Genomic DNA, 17,633 nt, shown 5'->3' on the forward strand with positions numbered 1-17,633 from the left:
CATTAACCATCATATATATATATATATATATATATATATATATATATAATGTTACTCATGTTTTATTTCTGTACCCTTTTTGCATGTAATTTTCCTATTATGTTTGTATTTTTACAGTTTAATTGGTTTCATGTTTTGTTTTCCTATTCGTTTGAAATGAATGGCAGTTTCAAAATCTTCCATCGACTTTGGTGCTCTATTTTTGCGCCATATGCACGAAATTTAAGGTTTAACAAGAAAAGAAAAAAAATCAAATTTAGGTAGAACAAAATGTCTATAAGATTGTTGTATTAGAGCATCTCGTGTTTCCAACACACGAAACTTTAGAAATGTCATATATCATGGCCCAAGCTCTTTAGTTCCCAGAACTTGTTCATACATACATATATACATACTACTCTTTTTGGTAGATTTTTGTTCAATATTTTGTAGGTATCAAAATATCATGGATGTTGTTGCAATAATTCTTATGTTGCAAAAATTCTTGAGCTTGATTTTTTGCGATTGAGGGATTCATATTTGATTTGTCTTTGAATTAGCTTTTGTGTCAAGGAATCAACTTTATTAAAGAAAGACATTGGAACAAATAAGGGGCATAGCCTTCTATTTACCTTTTAATTTTAATTTTAAAAGGAAAGAAAAGATGTTGAAGGTTACGCTAAGTTTTAGCTAATGTTGTTTCTTTTGTTTCAGGGTGTTTATTATCCTTTAGAGGGTGAATGGCCACATGTTAATAGTGCAAGACAGATAATTTCGCATGTTGTACTCATCGTAGGATACGGTTTCGAAAACGGTGAGTTGTTCTTTATCATAAAGAACTCTTGGGGTTGCTTGGGGCGTCACGTGTTGCGGCTCGTCTTCTGAATGAGTTTCGATTCCCAGTTACTTTTCGAACAATTCCCCCTGACAAATCAGGTATGGTAGTTATATTTGTAAAGAAATAATTCCCCCGATAATGAACATGTTACTCGAAAATCAAACATTGTAGTTATATTTGTAAAGAAACAATTCCCCAACAATGATCAGGTTACTCGGAAATAGTCACATTTATAAAGACTTTATCTCCGATCATGCAACTGGCTTGTAAATGTGTCATATTTTCACGATATTACAATTTATGATCTCTTCAAGAATTGGTTCTTTACTATTTTGTCCAAATTTTTTTCATTGGTATAATATAGTGGATGTATGGTATGAAAACAAATGAATATTTGAGGCTAGGATATTTTCTTTAGTACTTCTACAAAAAAATAATTATGTAATATTTTTTTCTTATATATATATACTAGTTTTGGTTGCATGTATATTGCTATTAGTTGGTATCAAAATTTTCTATACAATTTTAACTGATATGATAGATGATAAAAATAGATATTAAAGTATATAAAAAAATACAAGTTTCTAAGGATAATGAATATTAATCTTATATTTTAATCTCCTTACACTTGCATTCAAAATGGATTTAATATTTGCAAAGTTGAAATATAAATTAAGGTAATTTTGATACTATTTATAGTAGTTATTTTATATTAAACATGCATACATGTTACTCTATGATGTAAAAGAATACAATATTTCCTTAAAATATGTTTTTTTATAGAACATTCCACACAATTTTTATATTAGATTTAAGATATATTTGTCTGCCTATAATAATTAACATGTTTGTCCACTTGAAAAAGACAATGCAAAAGAAAAAAAAACTCCTAATTGTTTTTAAATGCAAACCAATTTAATTAGTATTATATGTGGTATTAAGTGGTTATTTGACCTTTTGTCTTAGAGATATTGCTACGTGGAATTTACTTCAACATTTATGGTGTGGGCATTTTATCAAGTCATTAAGACAAGAAAATATTTATAAAAATGGTGAAAAAAAAAAAAAAATGTAAAAATATGATATTATGAAAATGTAACTTTTCATTTAAGGTCTTTCCACTTGTAATATGATACATGATTTATCATATAATGATTAATTAAATGATTTATAATATTATAATTTAGTGTAGGGGTAAAATGGTAATTCAATTTTGCATTTTAAAGCTTCCTATTTTTATAATACTAGTCTCTAGACACGTGCATTGCACGTGTGTTTGGGTCGAGACGTTTCGGTTAATTAACTAATTAATTGAAACGTTTTGGCCATTTAATTTTATTTAATTAATTAATAAATAATTAAAACAAACTTTAGTAAAAAGACATTTCTCCCTCATCGGTGGTGGAAAGAAAAATAGAAGAGTTTAAATAGAGAACCACTTCTATTAATTGTTAAAAGGGTTGGAAAGAGGGAACCCTCTCGCGCCGTTGTCGCTCGGCTTCGGCTTCGTCTTCGGAAAATGATCGAGAGATTATTTTTGGACAAAGTTTGTCTTAATTATTTATTTAATTAATTAAATAAAATTAAATGGCCAAACATTTCACTTAATTAGTTAATTAACCGAAACGTCCCGATCCGACTTGGATCGGCGTGACCCGTTTTATTTAAATTACTTTCTCATTTTATCTGAATTTCCAGCCGTTGGAGATGACTGTTCTAAAAGACTTTCAGGAACAACCATGACCGTTTGAAAGGTTGCAAACTTTCTGAAATGGTCGTGTGGTTTCTGAAAGGTTGCAACCTTTCGGAACCAGTTCCTCTTGTCTATAAATACATGTTATTCTTCAGATTTTTTACCTACGAAAAATTCTAATTTCTTCTTCTTCTTTTACACAAAGTTTCTTCGTGTACTTTACTGCCGTTGAGTGGCTCGTTGACACCAGCGTTTTGGGTATCAATACACTGGTGATTGAGATTATTCTATCCTGGGAGGACATATTCCAAATCAAACCTCGGATACTAGAGGGGAATAATTTCCTTAAGGGGACACTGTGCATTCAGTGGACTTGATCTTTTTCCTATTCTGTTTTTCTAGGTTCTGGTATGTTTTACAGATTTTAGTTTGTGAATTAATTTATGTTCTTCGCTGGTTCATTAAACTTTGGTAACTTCGCATTTCTATAAAGTTTGCAGGAATCAGTAAGATTATTTAAACACAAATTGCTAACAATCTTAAGGAAATTATTTTATTTGTTAATCTATGTTTCTGTTGGAGACAAAAACCTTTGTGGTTTTATACTCCTATTATGTTTGCAATTTAAGTTATTGCTTACTAAGTTTGTATCGATTTTTGTTTATCAGAAATGGCAAACAACAATGTTACAGTGGCTATTGCTGCACCAACCCGAACTACTGTACCACCAGCAGAGAAATCAAAAAATTCTCTGGTGCGAATTTCAAAGGATGACAGCAACATGTATTTTTCTAGCTTACCACTGTTGGTCTGCAGTGCCTGCTACTGATATGTCAGACAGAAAAAAGTTCATGATATGGACACAGGCAGACTTCCTATGTAAGGGCTATATTCTGAGTGCTTTAGAGGATGACTTATATAATGTCTATAGTGCAATGACAACTTCGAAAGAATTGTGGAATGCACTTGATAAGAAATATAAGACAGAAGATGCATGCTTGAAAAAGTTTGTGGTCGCAAAGTTTTTAGACTAAAAAATGTCAGATAGTAAAACTGTTGGATCACAAGTGCAGGAACTTCAACTTATTTTCCATGATCTGATTGCTGAGGATATGATAATAAATGATGTTTTTCAAGTGGCTGCAATGATCAAGAAGTTGCCTCCTTCGTGGAACGACTTGAAGAATTATCTAAAGCATAAACGTACGGAAATGAAGCTTGAAGATCTTATGATTCGGCTGAAGATTGAGGAAGATAACAAGACCGCCGAAAAGAAGTCTTGTAAGAGTTCAACAATAATTGGAGTTAATATTGTTGAAGAAGCTCCTGCCAAAGGTAAGAAGATAAAGAAGTCCAACGGACAAAAGTCAGAACAGGCCAAGAAGAAATTCAAGGGCAACTGTTACAACTGTGGTAAGGCTGGTCACAAGTCTTCTGATTGTCGTGCTCCAAGAAAGGACAAAGACAAAGACAAAGGCAAAAGTCAAGCAAACATCGTGGAAGATATGGAAGATGCAGATGACCTTTGTGCAATGATCTCTGAGTGCAACTTAGTTGTAAATCCCAAGGAGTAGTTTCTTAACTCAGGTGTCATTCGACATATTTGCTCTACGAAAGAAGCCTTTGCAATGTACACTCCTGCTGAGTTCGATAAAGATTTGTTCATGGGGAACACAACAACAACAAAGATTGCAGGAACTGGAAAAGTAATGTTGAAAATGACATCCGACAAGGTGTTGACTTTGAACAACGTTCTGTATGTTCCTTGTTGACATCCAATTTTGGACCTCCACAATATAAATTAATCATCGAGCTTCCTAAATTCCAAATGATTTGAAATAATTGGCTTTATAAAATTCAAAATAATTTTCAAGTCATTTTAAGTAGTTTTGTCATTTTTATAAATTTTAAAATAATAAATGTGATATCTTATAGAATTATGTGTCTAATTAGTATATTTTATGAATGTTAGAAAATTGTCTCAAAAGGATTTTAGTCTCATTTAAATATTTGGTTATTTAGTTTAAGTTAATTAATAGCTTATATTTCGAGTTAATTAGTTTATAATTAAGTTAATTATTATATAATTGTGTGTCTAATTAGTATATTTTATGAATGTTAGAAAATTGTCTCAAAAGGATTTTAGTCTCATTTAAATATTTGGTTATTTAGTTTAAGTTAATTAATAGCTTATATTTCGAGTTAATTAGTTTATAATTAAGTTAATTATTATATAATTGTGTGTCTAATTAGTATATTTTATGAATGTTAGAAAATTGTCTCAAAAGGATTTTAGTCTCATTTAAATATTTGGTTATTTAGTTTAAGTTAATTAATAGCTTATATTTCGAGTTAATTAGTTTATAATTAAGTTAATTATTAACCCCTGGCCCACCTATTTCCTAATTCAAAAAGCACCCAAAAAATTGGCTAAGTTTTTCCTAATCCCCTTCCAATAACCCTTGGCCCACCTATTTCCTAATTCAAAAAGCACCCAACATTAACAATACAATACAATACATGTACCAAACCGACCCCACCTGCCCACTTATTTTCCAATTCAAGAGAAACCCAACATATAATAATACAACAACATGCACCAAACCGGCCCCACCCCCTCTTTCCCTTCTAATTTCAACAATAGCAGCAGCAGTCCAAAATGTCAACAGCAGCTGTACGCAGTAGCCTTGCTGCCTCGGATTTTCTAGGATTTTGGAGAAAATTTCATACCAAACCCAGTTGCTTCCTGTTGGCCTTGAAAAGGAGCAAGAAATTTGAATTTGAAATTAAAAATTTCACCCGATTTCCCCCTAATGTCCATCTATATATTCATCTATTTTAATCACTGTGGGAGAGGTTTTTTTTTTGGGAAGCTTTGAGTTTTCGGCAAATAGGTTTTACACTTTAGAATTTCACATTCTAGTCCTTTGATTCTAAATTCCGAAAAGGTAGTTGCTCTAATTCTGCCCAGAATTCTTGTTTGCTATTCGTATTAAGATTTTGTGGTAGAAGAATCCCTGTTCTCAGCTCGTTGTCAAGTTCGCTACACCGGAAAAGGTAATATCCTTGTTCTTTCCTTTTAGACGATGTGTGTTCTGTTTTGTCACTATTCCGGTAGTAAATTTCTTCCCGACTTCAATTGTTAATTAGTGACTCGTTATGCCTCACTTTATTGTTGGTTGTATTCATTGTATCATTGTGGCTTTACTGTCTTGTTACATGCCTTTTTTTTTACTAGAGATATTTGGTGTAGTAACTTGCTTTCTTATTGATTCATGTGTATTTTTATTTAAATCTCTAGTTCTTAAAAGTGATAAAATGTTTATTCTCCGAACTTACTGATCCTAATTTAAATTTTAAGAAGTTAAAAGTTCTGTTGTTTGTGATTATTATGATTTAGAAATATTATTCATGATAAGTGTTATAGTAGCCCAAAGATATGATTTTTATTTTTTTTATTTTTTTTTCTTTCATTGTTGCTCCTGGAAAGGCATATGGATGCATATTCCTTGTTTCTTACATTTTTAAGCATGTCCATTTTTGTAGGCAAGATATCTTTGTCTATGTCACATACATGAGCTTGCATTCATTTTGTATCGTTACTGCTCATCACTCGTGTTAGAAAAATAATAAGTCTTCATCAATTTTCCCTTTGAATTGCTACTTAAATGATGTTTTATTAATGATGATAAGCGAGTGTTCACTTGTTTATTTTGTTGCTTTGTCTCCCTCATAAATCATAAATGCTAATCCTATCATTTATTTATTTTCACGTCTACTATCGGTCGAGTTCGACTTAGACTCCGTCTTCCTCTTGCATTGATATTGGGTTTCGAAACCCAACCTTCTTTATGTTCGGGTCGGCCTCTTCGTAGTTCGAGTAAAGGGAAATGGTGAACAGGGGTTAAGGATCGATTTTAGGCCCTGAAAAGCCCCCAAAATGGGTTGTATATTTAATGTATACAATATTTATACATTGATATACCGGTTCAGGGCAGTAAATATGTGTCCAAAAGCCAAAACACAGGGAGGAGGCGAAATATAGGTGTTCGGAAGCAAGAGATACATGAAAAGAGCTGATATATATGCTCATATAAACTGATATACAGTCGGTGTATACAAAAACGGGATTGAGTTAAAAGCCAAATGTGCAAGCGAAATTGGCCCAAGAAGGGGCCCAATTTCATTATCTCTTTTACTCTTCTAATTGATTGATTTTGTTTTGGCTAATCTTATTTAACTCTAACTTTATAATTGTAAATTAACTTAGTTGAATTCCCCAAAAGAAGAAATATTTCTCTGTATTGTTGTATTTCTAACAAATCTCATTTTATCAACTCTTGTATTTTCATTTATAATCTTTAGTCAAAAACTTTTTTTTAGTTTAAAATAGTTTTTTTTTCATAAACCAAAAATGACTCAAATAAAAACCAACTAATTTAGTTTCGTTAAAATTCTAATTATTTGTCTCTAATTCAAATATTTCAATTAAGGTTCCATTTTCTTAAAAAATAAATTTTTTTCTTTTTTTAACTATTTTTTCAAAGTTAATCTAATAATGTAAAATATTATTATAAATACTTACTTAGTCATTTTCTCAAGAAAGTTAGTCAAAACTTTTATTCTTCAATTAATTTAAAATGATTTTCATGCCTTAATGTATTAAATTGGTTCAAGTTATTTTAAAATGAATTAAATAAATTTTAATTAATCTAGTTTTATTAAAATTCTAATCACTTGTATTTCGAGTCAAATGTTCCATTTTTGTATCCCTTTCTCTAAAAATTAAAATAAAATATAATAAAATAAAATGTGTCATTTATTTAATTACTTTCCTTAAAGTTAATCAAATATTGTAAGTTATTCTTCTTATGTTAAATCACCTTTTTCTAAAAAATAGTCAAATATATTTTAGTCAAGTCGCAAGTCAACCGCATGTTAGCGGGCACTTCAAATGCTTAAACCCTTCTCGAAGTGTAAATTGAACCCCGAACCCTCTTTGGTATTTTCAAATGATTTTTTTTCTGTCTAAGTCTTTGAAAATTATAAGTTTTCTTAATTTCTTTAAAAAATTAAGTGGTGACTCTTTTCTAAGTATTTTTCTCAAATTGTCTTATACTTAGAACATTTCAAAAATGTGATTTTTCTAAACGTTAGGAAAATTACGGCACAACATTCCTACTATTAGGAAAAATTTAGTTTCTGCTGCACTGCTCGTTAAGAACGGGTTTAAGTGTGTCCTAGTTAGTGACAAAGCTGTAATAAGTAAGAATGAGATGTTCTTAGGAAAGGGCTACCTCACTGAGGGCCTCTTCAAACTGAATGTAATGGTTGTTGACAGTACTAATAAGAATTCTGCTTCTGTTTACTTATTGGAGTCAAATCATTTATGGCATGCCCGTTTGGGACATGTAAATTACAAAGCCTTGCGAAAATTGGTTACTTTAGAAGTATTGCCTGATTTCAAATGCGATAAATAAAAATGCGAAATTTGTGTAGAAAGTAAGTTTGTTAAACATCCTTATAAGTCAGTTGAAAGAAATTTCAAAACCTTTAGACTTAATTCACACAGATATATGCGATATGAAGTCGACTCCATCTCGTGGTGAAAAAAAAGTATTTTATAACTTTTATTGACGATTGCACTCGATTTTGTTATGTATATTTGCTTAGTAGTAAGGATGAAGCAATTGATGCATTTAAGCAATACAAAAATGAAGTGGATAATCAATTGAATCTAAAAGATAAAAATGATTCGGAGTGATAGGGGTGGAGAATACGAATCTCTTTTTGCAGAGATATGTTTGGAATATGACATTATTCATCAAACTACTGCACTCTATACACCACAGTCAAATGATTTGGCGAAATGGAAGAATAGAACATGAAATGATGAATGTCTTGATAATCAGTTCTGGTTCACCGTGAAACCTTTGGGGGGAAGCTATCCTTACGGCTAATAAGATACTCAATAGGGTATCCCGTAGCAAAACACAATCAATTCCATATGAGTTGTGGAAAGGAAGGAAACCCAACTTAAAATATTTCAAAGTGTGGGGGTGTCTAGCCAAGGTAGAGGTTCCTTTACCCAAGAGGGTAAAAATTGGACCCAAAACAGTGGATATTGGATATATTGTGAACAATAAGGCTTGCCGGTTTTTGGTTCACAAATTTGATAATCCTGAAATTCATGTTAATACGATAATTGAGTCAGATAACGCTGAGTTCTTTGAACACATTTATCCGTATAAAACTGAAAATATGAGTCGACTAGTGAAAGACCTAAACGACCATGTTGACACCTAATTTTGGCCTAACATTTTCAAAATTCGTAACTTTTAAGTTTTATTTATTTAATAGGTCAAAATAATTTTTTTATAATTTTAAATAAATTTATCGATAACTATCCTTATTTATCAAAATTTAGGATTTTTTATCAGTTAATTTTAAAATTGTATTTTTTACATGTCATTAGTTATGTTCATTATATATATATATATATATATATATATATATTTTATTTGTTACATCTCTTAATATTCATTTTGATATTTTGCACAGCCTAGAAATTCATTCAAATACAGATAAAATTTGCATACACAGATATTTTATCAACCAACAATTTTGGGCCACAATCTCAAGCCATAATTTGAGCCCATTGTATAACAATTTTCTATTTAAGTTTTGATTAGGTAAAAAATGAAGGTGGTGAAAAATATTTTAGGAGGAGGAACTTTTTCTAAAGGGAAGAACCCTAATCTTTCTCTCCTCCTTTATGCTCTCATAGCCGCCACCCAAGCCCATCTTTCTCATTTTTTTCTCGTTTTTCGGTGAGTTTCACCATCAGAAAATAAAAACCACCATTAGCTTCTCCTTCTCTGATTAAGCTCATCGTTGGAGTAGCCAAACATTGAAAACACAAACAACCACCACTAAATCAGTCACTACACCACCAACAGTACCAAATAGCCTCCAAAAACCTGGCTGAAACCAGTACGCAAGCCACCTCCGTTCCTTACCTTTTCCATCGGAAAACGCCACCAAACCAGACCACTACTCACCACCTCTCTTCTCTCCGACCAAAACCCAGCTGAAACAGTTGCTCAAACAGAGCAACCACCGACCCCAAACTCGCCTGAAACAAACCAAAACCACCAGAACAGCAACCAAAACGACCTCCACACACCTTCAGATCCACCACCAAACAACCCCTATCGCGAAACGAAGCCATTAACGGTGAACTCGAAGCTAAGCCATTTCTAGCGTGAGCTCTAAGCTCCAGCAACACAAGAAACAACCACCAGAACCAAACGAACCCAACATCCAGTGAGCTCCGAACTCGCAAGTCAAGCTCTCCCAGCAAACGAAACAACGAGATCTAAGCTCTAGTTCAGATCAGCGAAGAACAATGAACTAGCCCTTTCCTTTCCCTTTTACGATCTTTTTTTTTTTTTTTTGCAGATCTAAGCCAGCTGCCCTCTTCCTTTTCCGACACCGGCGAAGCTCAGGTGAACTAAAAGTCTCAAAAACCCTATCAAAGCTCCGGCAATAAATCCTTGTTCCAACCGGAAATCATGACGACATACTGAAAATAACCAGATTTAATGTTCCTCTAAGGTAACCTTTTTTTTCCTTTTCAAATTTGTCTATATGTAAGTATGTATTTTTATTTCTTTTCTCTTTTCGTTTGTAAGTAGGCGTTTGGCCATGCGTTACCATATCATGATATGGTATCGTGAGATGGAATCAGCGTTTGGACATGCGATTTTACGCTGATTCCATCTCATGATTCATATCATGAGATGTGATTCCATATTCTCTAAAAACCATGATATGGAATTATATGAGAATTTCATATCATGATTTAAGATATTTTAATACAAAAATTGATCCACGAGTTTATAGTTTGTTAAAACAACCCCACATTTATATCTACTAGCCATTTATTTCATATGTAAATAAAATTTATAATCACATCATTACTTTTTAAAATTTATTATTCTCACCAACATATAGTCACTTTAACTCACACCAACCGATTGTTAAAGTGATGAAATATTTATGGTCTATGAGCATGAAAATATAGTTGCGGATGATATTGACCAACAAATGGCTCAAAATAACAATGTTGGTTCGTCTTCTCGGCCACATGATCAAGAAATGCAAATTCAACGTGAAGAAATTGTTCGTACTATGTGGGAGGATTATATTAAAGACTAGTACGCCACAATTTATGTTCAATTATTTTTCTATTAAATTAAAGTTAGATGAAACAATTACTTAAGTGGAGAACAAATAGCTTTGTAATAATTTATTATGAGATTTTACAAATTTTTATTTATTTGATAAGATTGAATAAACAATTGGGGCTATTTTAATAGTTTTACAACTTATGAGATTTTTATGTTTATGAGAAAATAAACACCACAAAAATTCCATATCGCATGTCCAAACAAAGCTTCAATTTCATTTCATGATTCCATATCATGATACCATATCGCATGGCCAAACGGGCCCTAAGTGTTAAAGTATTTCCAGAAACTCTATTTTGATTTTCTGATGACACATGATGTCCTTATTTTAATTTTAACCATTAATGCTGTTATGGAGTTTTGCCCTTAAGAGTTTGTTTGGCCATTTTTATTATTTTTGTTGTTATTGTTATTAGTATTAATTTTATTGGCCAATGAAAAAAATTATCCGTCGGTTTTTGAGGCCTTCCCATTGTAAAAGATGGAAATTTAGTTTAAGTTTATATATATTATATGTTAAAATTAGCCGATGAAAAAATTACCGTCGATTTTCAAGGTTTCCCATGTTAATAAGACGGGTTATTATTTTATTTTAAAGTTATTATTTAATTCATATTTATTTATTACTAACACTTTTACTAAGTGTCTTTACAGGTACCCAGAGTTTTTTCCCATTGAAGCTATTCGAATTATATGTTTTATTCATTATTTTGTATTTATCGATATTAGGCAAACCTAGGCCATGTCTTATATTATTCTTTTATTTTATTACTTGTGTATATTGCATGTTTATTATACTTGTATATTGTTTTTATCTCCTCCTCAATTTGAAAAAATAGTTGGGACCCACAGTTGTGGATTTCGAAGGATGCCTAATTACACCTTCCCTTCGGAATAACTTGAACCCCTTACCTAGAATCTCTTGGTTTCGTAGATCATTTAATTGGTTTCCTAGTTTTCCTAATATTAGGTGGCGACTCCTTTAAAATTCGTTTATTCTTAAAATTCTTTTGCAATTGATTTAATTGTATTATTTTCTGAGTCACTGCGACGTTTCACCCTATTTGAATAATGTAGGGATGTAAATAGTGGATTGTGTATTTATTGGATATGTTGTGAACAGTAAGGCATGTCGGTTTTTGGTTCACAAATCTGATAATCCTGAGATTCATGTTAATACGATAATTGAGTCAGATAACGCTGAGTTCTTTGAACATATTTATCCGTATAAAACTGAATATGAGTCGACTAGTGAAAGACCTAAACGACCATGGGAAGAATCAATGGTAAATACACTACCTAGTGAGGATCCTAGGCATAGTAATCGCCAACAGAAACCCACTTCTTTCGGACCAGATTTTGTGGAACTGTTGCTTGAAAATGAGCCTCAAACATTTAAAGCAGTTATGTCTTCGTCTGAGTCAACTTATTTGAAAGAAGCGGTCAACAGTGAGGTCGAATCAATTTTGATTCATACTTGGGAATTGGCTGATCTTCCTCCCGAAAATAAACCTTTAGGATCAAAGTGGATCTTTAAAAGGAAAATTAAAGATGATGGGACTATTGACAAATATAAGGCTAGACTTGTAGTCAAAGGATACAGATAAAAGGAAGGTCTGGACTACTTTGATACATACTCTCCAGTAACAAGGATAACATCAATTAGGATGTTAATAGCACTAGCGGCAGTGCATGATCTTAAAATCCACCAAATGGATGTAAAGACAGCCTTCTTAAATGGAGAGTTGGAGGAAAAAAATTATATGGAACAACCTAAAGGGTTTGTAGTTCCTAGTAAAGAAAAGAAAGTGTGAAGACTTGTGAAGTCGCTTTATGGGCTCAAGCAAGCACCTAAACAATGGCATGCTAAATTTGACTAAACAATGTTGGCAAATGGATTCAAGATTAACGAATGTGATAAGTGTGTTTACATTAAAAACGTTATGAATCATGAAGTCATTGTTTGTCTGTATGTTGATGACATGTTAATAATGAGTAAAGATATTAATGATATAAATGCTACTAAGCGCACGCTGTCTAGCAAGTTTGATATGAAGGACTTAGGAGTTGTTGATTTGATCTTAGGGATCAGGATTCTCAAAACTCCTCAGGGACTAGCATTATCTCAATCTCATTATATTGAAAGAGTATTGGATTAAGTTCAAATACTTGAATTTCAATGTTGTCAAAACTCCAATTGATTTAAGCTTTACATTTCAAAAGAATGTAGGTGAAAGTGACTCTCAATTGGAATATGCCAGAGTGTTGGAAAGTTTGATGTATATTATGAATTGTACGGGACCAGATATAGCATGTGCTATTAGCAAACTGAGTCGATTTACTAGTAATCCGAATCAAACTCACTGGATGGCAATGAAACGTGTGCTGGGGTATCTGAAACATACATAACATTATGTTTTGCATTATAATAAATATCCTGTCATGATTAAAGGATATAGTGATGCAAATTGGATCACTGGGTCAAATGAAGTAAAATCCACAAGTGGTTATGTGTTTACACTTGGTGGAGGAGCAGTCTCTTGGAAATCGTCCAAATAGACATGTATCGCTCGCTTCACAATGGAATCTGAATTTATTGCTTTAGATAAGGCTGGTTAAGAAGCTGAATGGCTCCAGAATTTCCTAGAGGATATTCCATTCTGGCCCAAATCCGTGGGACCTATTTGCATACATTGTGATAGTCAAGCAGCAATAGGTAGGGCAGGGAGCGTCATGTACAACAGTAAGTCTCGTCATATACGACGGAGACATAATACCATAAGGCAACTGCTCTCTAGTGGAATCATCACAATTGACTATGTGAAGTCAAGCGATAATGTGTCAGATCCACTAACGAAAGGCCTAGTGAGAGAGGAAGTTGAAATATCATCTAAGGGAATGGATTTAGGGCTTAGGACAAGTCAACATGGCGGTAACTCTATCTAGCAGACTGGAGATCCCAAGAGCTAGATTCAAGGAGAAAAACAAAATTGTGACTGACGGTTCGACATTGTCAATCAACTCAATTCATTCTCATGATGAAGACAATGTTCAGGAACAAGGTTAAGACTTTAGGCTTGTTAATGAGTTTCTGAAATGGTCGTGTGGTTTTTGAAAGGTTGCAACCTTTCAAAACCAGTTCCTCTTGTCTATAAATACATGTTATTCTTCAGATTTTTTACTTACGAAAAATTCTGATTTCTTCTTCTTCTTCTGCACAAAATTTCTTCGTGTACTTTACTGTCGTTGAGTGGTTCGCTGACACCAGCGTTTTAGGTATCAATACACTGATGATTGAGATCATTCTATCCTGGGAGGACATATTCCAAATCAAACCTCGGATACTAGAGGGGAATAATTTCCTTAAGGGGACATTGTGCATTCAGTGGGCTTGATCTTCTTCCTATTCTGTTTTTCCAGATTCTGGTATGTTTTACAGATTTTCGTTTGTGAATTAATTTCTGTTCTTCTGTTATTCTGTTCTTCAGTGGTTCATTAAACTTTGGCAACTTCGTGTTTCTGCAAAGTTTGCTGGAATCAGTAAGATTATTTAAACATAGATTGCTAACATCCCATACAAGTAGCTCATACAAAATAAATCGTATTAAAAATACATTGTAATGAATAATAGAATAAAGTGAAAAAATACAAGCTGAAATAGATGAATAGTAACTTATATTTGAATGACTTCTTCTAGATGATTAAATATTATTTGAAACTACAAAATTCTAACATCTAAATTTAGCTATGTAGGTAAAATGTTTAATGAATTATATTTTGAGCAACATTTAATGTATTCATATATTACATGATACTCTTCCATAAGTAATGTTCTTGATGTGTATTCCACTTTATTGTTTTGATTACCGATTTCAACGGTTAGAGTAGTTTCATTCATCCACTTATAAATATAATTAGGAAAACATTAATAAACATGAATCACCAAAATATTATATATGAATACCTATTTTTTTCATTTATCCATTTTTTTTTACCAATTTCAGCAAATTTAAGGTATCAAAAATTAAAGTTTCAAATAACTTCAAGCTAAGCAAAGACTCAAAGCTAATGGTAAAGACATGACATTTAAGAGGACCAAAAGTCAATCTCTAACACTTCCATGTCAATACATCAGTTTAATTTTAACTCATAAACATGTATATAAGAAACAATGATAATTTATAAAACTTAAAACTTATAAAATAAAATATTATATAAACAAGAATAATATATTTTTACGAACACATATACAGAAAATAATAAAGTTGAAAAATGAACTTACTCGTTAAATTTGTATGTTTCCTCTACTGCTTTTCCTAATGGAGAGAGTTGTACATATTTTTGATTTATGAATTCATTTATATAAGTTGATCATTGAGCATAATTTAATGGATTAGATAAGATCATTCATTATCAATTAAGTTGGGTAACTAAAGAAAATCAAGTCACGTAAGCCACTACCAATTGAATGTTAAATAGATATAACATGCATGGATAAAAAGTTAATAGACAAGAGAGGGAAAAAATAATAACTAAGTAAATAATAACACAACTCTGTAAAAGAGCTCAAGATGAAGTGTATTTTTTTGTTTTACGTTTGGTGTAAAGAAGTTTTTGTACAAGATGTAGAGTCTCTAGTTGTCTCACTGGGTCTTTGTAACTGTCACGAGACTAACTTTGGTTAATTTTTTGGACTACTTAATATAATATACTCAAATCTGTAACCGTGTTCAAAAAACCTACTTATTTCCTTCAACAGACAAAATAGCGAAGTGATAAGAATCGGGTTACTTGAATAAGCAAGAAAATAATGCGGTAGCAAAATCATAAACATTAAAGAAAGAAATTGAAAGATATGTGAAATTCAATAACAAAATTCCCAAATAAGTGCCAATTGATCTTAATATTTAAAATTAGTAGATTAAAACTAATTATGATACTAATAGAGTCAATTCAAGAATCTAGATCAAAAGTGATAAAAAATTAGAGACAACAATTAGCAAAAGACTTTCAATCTTAGATTGAATTAAGTCCCCAAAAAATGTCCCTTCTAGTTCCAGCGTTATATAAAAAGGATGGCAATCTCCAAAAGTGATTTTTTGTGGGAAACTGCATATAGAAGTGCCTAGTCCCTTTTCTAGTAAAAAAACAAAGATAACCATTGATACCCGGAAACACAAAGCATATGTATAAACTGGGATACTCTAAAACCTTCAAAAATTGTGAAGAAGATAGGAGAAGCACCTCATGTAAAATTGTGATTACATCATTAACATCAACCTAGATTAAGTTGCCTTTAACTCCCATATGATTAAACATAAAAGATTTCTGCCATCCCACTTTACCATTCAATCAATAAGCCAATAAAAATGCAGTCAGAGTATATTAAATAAGTGTAAAAACATTTTTTGGAGGTGCAAAATTCCTGAAAAAATGTAATAATACTTATTGTAATATTCTTCTGATAGTTGTCTTAATTTGAATATTTCTTTAATATTATTTGTGATGTATTCTAGATATAACATATCTTGGGTTCTTAGGTACATATGTAAATTATTTTCCATTAATTTTTCTAATAGTTTTATATCTGTCATAGCTTCTGTCCAATATTGTAAATATTCGTAGTTCATTTCAATCTGAATCTATTTCTAAATCATATAACTCTATTCTTTCGAGGTCTAAGTATAGATCGTGTAGGTCTATTTCATACAATTGTTGATTTAGTATATCTTCTAATTCGTCGTCATTAAATATTTTTTCCCATAAGATTCTTCTTAATTCAATTATTTCTATACCTTTAAGTATATATAGGATTAAAGTTTCATAGTTTTTTATTATTTCATCATGCATGTATGTAGTCATGTTCTTTATCATGCAGGTTTTTATTTTCAATTATTCCTTCCTATCATATTCATAATTGATTAAATTCATATTAGATCATTATGAACTAGATTATTTGTTTATCATGTTCTCCTGTCACTACTAGCATTGTACTTTAGCGGATACTTCCTTCTTATCAGCGCCTCAACTTTGTTTACTCTCCTAACAGCTTTCCTTGCCTACCGGTTTCAACATTAGGATGGCATAGTATAGAAGTTTTCTCCCTGTTTCCAGTGTGCTAATAAACTAGAAATCATGATTCAAATAATTCTAATACATAATAACTAATATAAACTTATTTAATCATATATATGATATTCAGGAATATATGAAATTAGTTCTGCATATTTGTTGAACAATATACCTTTGCCTCTTGCTTATCCATGATATCTGAAGGTTGTTCCATTATCTATTAAGTATGAATATCTTAAGTATTTGAGAGTGTTTTTTATGAAAGCTTGTTTCGTTTATTGAAGGTTTGCTTATTATGTTACATGTACATTCCTTTATATAGACAATTCTAATCCTATATTATTCTCTATAATAATGCGTCTACTGTACTCTTTACGACTTTTTTACATGTCTACTGTACACTTTACGACCTTTTTTACATACTATTCTTTACAATAATGTGATTACTGCACACTTTACGACTTTCTATACATAATAATGCGCATGTGTCTATCTTATTTTTATCTTTTTGTCTTCTTCTTCTTATATTCTTTGTCTTCTTATCTCTTTGTCTTCTCCTTTATTGTCACGACCCAAAAATGGACGTGATAGCACTCGTCTTATCCCACCAAGACAAGTCAGCCTAAAACTCAACCATTACAATAAAATGCAGAAAATTTTCTAATCAACTAAAAAATACCCCAAAATCTGATTGTCACGTGTGCAAGCCTCTAAAGTATTACAATTGATTCAAAAGAAAAACACAAGTCTCAAATGACCTTGTTTCTAGAATAGAACAAGATCATAAATAAGGAGAAAG

The 17,633-nt window shown here is 31.6% G+C and overlaps 1 long non-coding RNA gene across 1 annotated transcript in view; it reads left to right on the forward strand.

Annotated features, from left to right (window-relative positions):
- LOC102585260 (uncharacterized) overlaps positions 1 to 6,698 on the forward strand; it is an 8,061-nt gene extending 1,363 nt beyond the window's left edge. Inside the window, exons 2-3 of the long non-coding RNA XR_368949.2 lie at positions 1,760 to 1,761; positions 6,666 to 6,698. This is a non-coding gene — a long non-coding RNA (uncharacterized lncRNA). The remainder of the gene's footprint in view (positions 1 to 1,759; positions 1,762 to 6,665) is intronic.
- The last annotated feature ends 10,935 nt before the right edge of the window (positions 6,699 to 17,633 follow it).

The sequence above is a fragment of the Solanum tuberosum genome, unplaced genomic scaffold (assembly GCF_000226075.1).
Source record: "Solanum tuberosum cultivar DM 1-3 516 R44 unplaced genomic scaffold, SolTub_3.0 scf00751, whole genome shotgun sequence".
In the NCBI taxonomy this organism is placed as follows: Eukaryota; Viridiplantae; Streptophyta; class Magnoliopsida; order Solanales; family Solanaceae; genus Solanum; species Solanum tuberosum.